Source organism: Etheostoma cragini, chromosome 6 (genome assembly GCF_013103735.1).
Source record: "Etheostoma cragini isolate CJK2018 chromosome 6, CSU_Ecrag_1.0, whole genome shotgun sequence".
Classification (NCBI taxonomy): Eukaryota; Metazoa; Chordata; class Actinopteri; order Perciformes; family Percidae; genus Etheostoma; species Etheostoma cragini.
This window is the reverse complement of record NC_048412.1, coordinates 6,193,018-6,202,385: the sequence shown is the minus strand read 5'-3', so window position 1 is coordinate 6,202,385 and position 9,368 is coordinate 6,193,018. Positions and strand designations below refer to the sequence as shown.

At 39.5% G+C, this 9,368-nt stretch overlaps 1 long non-coding RNA gene across 1 annotated transcript; it reads right to left on the bottom strand.

Moving 5' to 3' along the window:
* Nucleotides 1-2,498: 2,498 nt before the first annotated feature.
* On the bottom strand, nt 2,499-8,712 carry LOC117946343. Its single transcript, XR_004657008.1, has 3 exons — nt 8,294-8,712; nt 6,826-6,830; nt 2,499-2,510 (listed from the first exon to the last, which is right to left on the bottom strand). It is a non-coding gene; the product is annotated as an uncharacterized LOC117946343 (long non-coding RNA).
* Nucleotides 8,713-9,368: the final 656 nt, after the last annotated feature.

Here is a 9,368-nt window from a genome sequence, read left to right as displayed (position 1 = left end):
AAAGACCTTGTGGTTCCTGAAATAAAATCCATCTCTATAATCAGCTAGAACATGTACTCTCTTTCACAGTTTTGCTCTCTCTGCATTGAATCCCAAACATCTTCACGAAAGCAGTATTTCTAAAGTACATCACAAATGGGTACGTAAGAGTAGCTTCCAACTTTAAAACCACTTGGGTCTCTCTGTGCGTAGTCTACAGGTTCAGTCATTTCAAGGTTGGATTTGCAGTAGCTTTTCAAACAACAAACAAGTTTTGATGCCTCTGAAAAAAGTCAGAGCACTGCAGAACTTCATAAAGTTCAGGACGAGATTCATTAAAGCCATTTTTTTCAAGATGACATTAAAAAAATACATCATAGTTTGTTTTAAAGTGCCCATATTATGCTCATTTTCAGGTTCATAATTGTATTTTGAGGTTGTACCAGAATAGCTTTACATGGTTTCATTTTCAAAAAACACCATATTTTTGGTCTACTGCACATTGCTGCAGATCCTGTTTTCACCCTGTGTGTTTAGGTCTCTGTTTTAGCTACAGAGTGAGACATCTCACTTCTATAATAACTTTGTTGGGAGTTGCACATGCTCAGTAACTAGGTAAGATCCCATCAGTTAGATAACTCTTTCTCCAACCTTGGTCAGGATTAGCTGGGAGACTTCTTCTAAATAAGGGCACACTTGTGGAATACCTGCAGTACAGGGACATGGAAGTAGTTCTTTTGGAGATTACTGTCAACTAGTGTGTGTTGTAGCAGTTTGCCATTGAGAACCACCTAACATGTGCTACAGTTAGCCACCTTGTCTTGGCTAGTGACGTAGAAAGCCGTGCAGATTTTGAACAGCTCACCTACAGACTGAAGGCAGAGGACATTCAGAAACCGTTTCCCAAAGCATGGATGTTTTTTTTCCTCTCTTTTCTCCTCTCAGCCTCTCTCTCTTCCAAACCCAGATCTGCAAGAGGAGATTTCCTTTGAGTCAATCTAAGCACTGTGGGTACAAGGGTCTTAAAGCCATTTTCAAGTATTCGGCAGGTATTCATTTCATCATGAAGCCGGCCCATTTCCTGAAATAACTGCAACCCAGCACAAACAACAAATAGGAAACATGTCACAACATTATCATTGGATTTTAAAATTAAATTTCAAAGAGAGCCTTTAGTGATTGAATACAGTATAAACTCCAACACAATTAAAATAAAAATAAAACAAAAAATGTAGACAAACCCAGCATGGATTCTTAAGGAATGGACATTTGTTAATGGCTTCTTCAACATTCATCCTGTTGGCAATCTCTCGCCTTCTCCAAGCGAATGTCCTCATCATCCATTTCTCCACCATTCAGGCATCTGGCTGTCTCCCGGTACTGGTCCTGCAGGATTTTCACATGGCTCGCTTCTAAGGTACCGTCCTCCCCAATAACATCCACCTCCTATGACACAGAGGGATGACAAACCTTTGCTTGTTTGATGGTTGTTTTTGTACACATTTATGAAAAATGAGCCCTTAATAATAATAAGTTATTACATTTTATATAGCGCTAAATCATAGCTACTTAAAGCCTATTATATACACCATTGGGCCTGTGGGCTGCTTGTTTGTAAGACATGCACACACAGATATATAGCAAACTAAAGACGATGCTCACGACTTTTGATGTCCTGGCTTGTGTTTTCTTCCTGTTGCAAAGGCTTTTTGTGATGACCAAATTTAAGTTTCATTCTTCTCTCCTCTTCATCATCATCTACCGGTGTCACCAGCTCATATTTGAACTTACGTTTGAGAGACATGTGCCGGAAGAATATTTAAAAGAATATAAAATAGAACTAGAATTAAGAAGAAGAAGAATTAAATAGGCATACAAACTGAAAGCATGGCAGGAAAATACAAGGTAGGAAAACAATGTGTGCATCAAAATGGAGAAAACATATCTTGACTTGATTAGTACTCTAGGTATTATAATGAATAAAAGTTGGCAATTAATAATCTGTCAACTCACATAACCATTGCCTTCTTTGTCCTTTAACCCTCATGTTGTCCTCGGGTCAAATTTACCCGTTTTCCTACATCAATGTTCTTTTCAATTCAATTCAATTCAATTCAATTCAATTCAATTTTATTTATAGTATCAATTCATAACAAGAGTTATCTCAAGACACTATACAGATAGACCACACTCCAGAATTTACAAGGACCCAACAGTTCTAGTAGTCTCCTCCAGAGCAAGCAACAGTGCGACAGTGGCGAGGAAAAACTTCCTTTTAGGCAGAAACCTCGGTCAGACCCAGGCTCTTGGTAGGCGGTGTCTGACGACCGGTTGGGGTTAGAATGAAGAGTGGCAATAACAAAAATAGAAAAAAAATTAGTAGTCTGTAGCAGTTCTTTGTAGTAGTTCATGGCATAGCAGGACGCTGTGCGGCATTACAAGGCACAGCAGGACGTAGCAGGGCACTGCAGTGTAGCAGTAGAACATGGCATCACAGAACATGGAGCGGGACCAAGGCGACAGCTGCTACCCTGATTTTGGAGCCTCTCTGATCCAAGGGAACAACTACCCAAAAAGACATGGTTGATAACACACATTGCTCTTTGGCAAGTACAAAGCTCTACTTTCATTATTTTGGGGTGTCTTTCTCCAGCTTGTATAGCATTTGGAAAAAGAGTGTGAAGTGGGTTTGAAATTGAATTTAGTATACAGTAAGTTGACATATCCCAGTCTGTGATTATCCATCAACATACTTTCCTTTCATTTTAGTCTAAATAACTCCTATCTACTTTTCTAACTCAAACATTAGGTATAATTTCCTATAAATGAGGTTTATTAATCATAAATTCCACAATTAACTGTCAAAATAAAGTTAATAAGTTAGTGTTATGTAGTGTTGAAAAAATAAAAAACACAAACATTGAAAAATAGTCAAAAGTGTTTAAAAAAGGGACAGAAACGAAAAAGTTAAAATCATTGATAGAAAGCGTCAACAAAAGTGTTGATTTGCAATTTTGACGGGAAGACAACACATGGGTTAAGAAAGTAACAATGATGCAAAAGAAGTTGGAATGTAACATCAGACATAGTAATAACTCAAATATCGTTATCCAGTTGGGTTGCCATACTTACATTTTGCTCAGGGCTTTGTCTGAACATCCAAATTTAGGAATGATAAAAACTGCTGGGAATGCAGACAATGGGACGGAATGATTATGGCGAAATAAAACAATAGTCTTAAAATGTATGGCAGATTAACCGTACTATAAAAATACTCTATTACAATAAAAGTCCTGCAGTGAAAATGTTACTTCAATAAAAGTGTGAGAATCATCAGGGAAATGTAGTTCTAAGTATTGAAACATTTTAGAAAGTGTAAAGGATCCAAACAGTTGTGTTTAATGGTCTAATCTTCTTAGATGTACTTGTAGGCCGTTTTTAACTTATTATTATTATTATTATTTATATTGTCGGGTATTTTCATTTACAGAAATGAACAGATTTTTTAAACCTTGTGTGTTTTGTGTGCAGCAATCTTATTCTGTAAAGTCACTAGTAACTAAAGCTGTCAGATGAATGCATTGCGACAAGAATAAGTTTACACGCCCATGCTAAAATTGATTAAAAAGAGGAATAAAATAACATCTTTTGGAAATTGATCTTAATGCCTTAATTCAAAAATTTAAGGACACCCATTTTCTTTGTGAATGAATAATGTACTGTATTCCTCAAAGTACAGCGGATAAGTATACACACCCCTATGTTAAATTCCCATTAAGGCAGGCAGATTTTTATATCATAGGCCAGTTATTTCATGGATCAGGATACTATGCATCCTGATAAAGTTCCCTTGGCTTTTGGAATTAAACTAACATATCATCACATACCCTTCACCATACCTAGAGATTGGCATGGTGTTATTTCAGTTAGCCTAATAGCTGGTTTGATTTGCATTGAGAGATGATCTTATGGAAAGTTCCCCAGGCCTATCTCTAGGCATTAATTTCCAAAAGATGTTTTTTTATTCCTCTTTTTAATCAACTTTAGCATAGATGTGTAAACTTATTATATCAAGCCACTGTAAGTTCAGTGATCTACTATCTCTGTTACGTTACGGAAGGGTGGAGGACCCAAACGCAGAGAACCAGGAGGCAGGCAAGGGCAGGTACAAACGGGTTTATTTAAACAGTACAGGACAAGACTGGGAACAGGCAAGGTCCAAAAACCAGGGGAATCCAAAACACAGGAAAATCCAAAAACACAAAGGGCAAGAAGTCCAAAACCAGGTCCAGGGGAAGATAAAGGTCCAAAAAACAGGTAAACAACGCAGGGAACAACTCACAGAGAATGTAGGCAGAACAGCTGGAACGTAGGAACAGACTTCTTCACAAGACACAAGGATCTAACAAGAGGCAAAGGGAACACAGGGGTTAAATACATGAGGTAATGAGGTAATGAGGAACAGGTGAGACATCAGGTGGAACACATTAGGGTGGGGCTGGACAATCAGACAAACAAAGCGAAGCTAGACAAGACAAGACCAGACAGGAAGCTGACTAAAGAATAAAACAGGAAACAGAACATACACAAGCATGGAAACACAAGACAGAATCTACAACACCAGACTAGGGAGAAAACCGGGATGAAAACACGGGGAAGGCCAAACGGGAAAATAACCCCAACAAAAACCCCAAACCATAACAATCTCCTCATTTGATCGAAAATGGACATTCTCTTTCTTTATGTCACAGCAGAATCCAGGAGAGCTGCAACTGCATGATAAATAATAAGATACTATACATACTATAAATGACTGAAGAGCAGGCAAAAAGTGCAGCTACACACACACACATATTATATATATGTATATAAGGAGTCTCTGAAAAACATGAGCCAGAAACATCTGCAGATGCAGAAAAGTAGGGATAAGCGAGTACAGCATTATCTGTATCTGTATCTGTTTACCACATGAATTATCTGTATCCGGATCCGCACTCGGACTGGGCGGGGCCTAAACCGGAAGTGGGCATATTTAACCCGGAAGTGGGTCGGGTTGTCTTGAAATGGGGGGGCGGCTTTAACCGGTATGTTATTTTAAGCATGCAATTGATATGGGTTGATCAAAAATTGTTATATTTATTGCTGATTAGAAAACTATTTACATGACAGCATCAGCATTGAGTGTCATTGGTGTTGTCGTGGTAACAAACAAACTATATAGGCCTACAGTATATAACAAGTTTTGCAACAATAAATACAGCAATGTGCTAGCAATTATCAAAGTAAAATGTAAAACAAGAGTTTTCATACAATATAACTTTATTTTTTATTTTTTTAAATTTTTCTATGATCAGTGTGATCATTTATTTATTTTTGGTTCTTTTTTATTTTCACACTCACAGACAAACACACTCAATTGTTAGTGTGTGTGTCTGTGAGTGAGTAAGAGATACAGAGAGAGAGAGAGAGAGAGAGAGAGAGAGAGAGAGAGAGAGGGGGGCGGTGGGTTGGAATGTGTTTGTGTGTATCTTCATTTGTAATATTATTCATTTATACCGCAACTGCCTTTTATTTTTTTTATAAAACACAGCAAGAAAGTTTCAGACACTCAAAAAACTGGTTGGAGCCAGCAGGCAGTTAAAAAAAAAAAAAAAAACTTTGACGGCAGAGATGCAACCCGAGTCGCATTGTACCAAGCACTATGTCTGAACCAACCCCACGGTTACTAGAAGTCTCCTGGGGACTAGGTACTAGGTCAAACTGAAGTATAAAACAAACCTGAAGCTGAAGAAACCCTAAATGTTAACGGGAAAGCCCCGCGGACTTGAGGGGGAGAGCTGTTCACCTCTCCGTGTTCTGAGTGCGTGTGAGCGGAGTTTCACACAGCAACAGAAGGAATCTGTGTGTAGGGAGGGGCGCTGGGACTGGCCAATCACAGAATAGTGTAGGGGAGGGGCGCTGGGACTAGCCTATCACAGAATAGTGTAAGGGAGAGGTGCTGTGACTAGCACTGTGACTAGCCTATCACAGAACGGAGACACAGTCAGTGGAGACTTTCATTGAATCCGATTACGGATATTGACTCGCATTACTCGTATGAAACTTGTACTCGGCAAAAGTGCTTTATCCGTACCGGATACTCGTTTCAGCCGAGTATTCGGCTCATCCCTACAGAAAAGCAAGTACCTGGCAATTAAGACACTCATAGCATAGCAGAAAAAGAAGCAAGCAGTAAGGATCCTTTAATAAAACAAAAGAAAAGCAAATATCCAACTTGAAAAATCAGTTGAAATCGCATGAGGCTGAAAACATCGCTAAATAAAAAAAATAAAAAGTAAAAGAAGACATGTGCGCCTGAAGAAATCCCTTACCAACAGGAGGCAAGAGGTCAAATCAAATTCTGTTGACATGGGACAAAGAGGCTGCGAGTTTAACACTAGAAGTGCCGGGATTCCATAACTACTAGAACTGCCGTGAGCGGTCATTGTGACCGCCAGATTATAAAATACTATAATCTGTCATGATAAATACCTATTTGCAATATTAATGCAGGTATTGTGTTAGGATACCTTTAGAAAAACGAAATAACACCAAAATGTACTATTTAACGAGTTTAATTATACACTTGAGTTGCCCAGGTGTTTCAATTATTCATATCGGCATAGTAAAACGTAATTATTTCATTCACATCTGAAAAATATGGTATGTAAATTAATTCAACATAACTTAAAACATGCAAATAACACCTAAAAGTATCTTCTTTGAACATTTATAACCTAACCTAACCTGTCACTGCCTCCGGGTTGGTGTCTGCCGACGTGCGCAGCGATGCTCGGACCGAGCTACGCTCTCTTTTCTCCTCGCTAAACTCGTGTCTCAGCTCCTCTGCTAGTTTCTGCCTGAACTTCCCCCGGACAATTTCACTGCTGGTGCACTCCTTGGAGAGGATGTGTGCAATTCCAGACAGTTTGAGGATGTAAAAAGTTGTATAAACACATAGGCAGCCACCGGCCATCTAGCTCCGTGTACCGCTCCTTCCACAGAGCGAGCGCCCGGCGGCTCTTCAGAACGGAGTCCATCCACGCCGTATTCACGGTGGTAGCTAGCGTTAGCGACTCTGGCTTTACCTTCGGCCCATCGGTAATGCCCACACTAGTTACTCAATACCGCTTATGACGTTTCTTTGGCAGAGACCCTGATAGTAACTAAGCAACCAATATGCATCTTCAACCGCGCGAAAGATTAAAAACAATACCGCGAAAATCCGAGCGGTCAATATGACTGTGTATGGCCGAAATAGGTAAGAGTGATTTTATTTTCTTTGCCTTTTGTGTAATGTATATAAAAACGTTTTTAAATTAAAATATAGAGCCTTTTAGGAAAAGTCAGGAATCAGCAGGATTGTATTTTTTTATCCAGCAAAGTTATTACATATGTAAATTTCAAAACGGTCAAAATGACCGTCATGGCAGTTCTAGTGTTAAAGAGAATTAATTCAATGAACAGTGAGATTCATGATCATCAGGTCCAAAACCTTCTTTTGGGAGAAAAAAAACAGGATTTGGAAAGTGAAAAAAAAGTTTAAAAGAACAGACGCAAAGTCATTCTCAAATGAAATGGGATTGATGGTGTGTAACGCAATATCCAATCAGGTGCTCACTGCCAACATCCACAATTTGATTAAAAAGTTTGGGTGTTAATCTTAATTGTCATAAACATGTGTGTACTTTTGATTGAAAAATCTGAATCAGTGAAGGCAACACGGAGTTGCTGCAGCTACGTGATTGAGTTTCCACTAAGCTAGAACGGAAGTTGTCTGAGCAAGTTTTAGAGAGCCTTTATGCCTCTTAACAGACATAAAAAGCAATTAAAATTGCTGTGCATCATAAACAGGGCCCTTGCGTGACAACAAGATGCGTTTTCAACTCAGACATTGTTTAAATTCACCTACCCTGGTCCCTGTCTCCATCCTGCTGGTGGCTGCTAGCTTGTAGCTCCTAGCTCCTAGCTGCTGTCCGGTGAGTGTGTTTAGCCAGGCTTCTTTGATAATTATCCTGACACTGATTCACAGAGTGGCGGTGGTGTGTCTATGTCCTCCAGAGGACAGGTCATGGCTTTGCAACAAAAACTTAAAGTTTATTCCCCTCAAAAATAGGTAATTGAGAACTGTAGTGATAATGACCAAATCAGTGACTATGTACCTACGTGGAAACGGGGCAAATGATGTACGTTGCTTGCACAGGGATAGTGTTAGAGAAAGGTAGCTGCAGTCTCACACTGAAGAAAAACATTGTGCAGATCCGTCCGTGCTAACTTTTTTTTTTTTAGGGGGGAATAAACTTCAAGACGTGACATGACCTGTCTCCTGGAGGACATAGCCACACCACCACTGCTACGTGGATTGTTGTTGGGATAATTATCACAGAAGCCTGGCTGAACACACTCACCGGCAGCAGCTAGCAGCATCCGAGCTAGCAGCTAGGAGCTAGCAACGACAAGCTACTAGCTACCGGCAGGATGGAGACAGGGACGAGGGTAGGTGAATTTAAACAATGTCTTAGTTGAAAATGCATCTTGTTGTCATGTAAGGGCCCTGTACATGTTGCAGACATTTTAATTGTATTTTATGTCTGTTAAAAGGAATAAAGGCTCTCTAAAACTTACCTCTACAACTGCTGTTCTAGCTCATTGTAAGCTTGTACACGTAGCTGCAGCAACTCAGTGTTGCCTGCACTGATTTGGGTTGGTTTTTTTTTAATCAAAAGTACACACATATTTATGACGATCAAGAAAAAAAGAAAAGAAAATGGCCATAATTCTCCTGTAAGTGATGTGCCAAAAAGGCCTACTTTGGACGCCATGATCAGAGAATTGGGGGCAATAAGTGACCTCCGGACTGCTGAAGCACTTTAAGCAAACACACACTCTACCCTGGGTTTTGATGCAACCACACAGGAGGAAAACCACTTGAACAGCATACATTTCAACTGTTATGTTGTTGCTGTAAATGAACTTCCAGGAGGCTATGCTGAGGATCACCAGATCCATATTTGTGACTCCATTAGTAACCTTGCAAATATCTACTGTCATTCTGTGCTGCCAATCATGCTGCCATCCGTTCAGTCTGTGCGTTGTGGAACAAGCCCCTGAATAAGCTAAATTGCAACCTTCATCCTCTGGAAACAATCAATTCTCTGAAAGAGCTCGAGAAATCCATGGGGATTGCTGGGAAAATCAAGGGAAAAGACTGCGTTGGGGCCAACATTATGGTTCAGATGAATAAGATGAGGTTCAAGGGTGATCCTTGTGGCTTTAAAGCCCATCTTGCAAGTTTAATTTTCCAACGAATTTGCACTTATTGATTGTTGGTAATAAACATTTAAACTGTT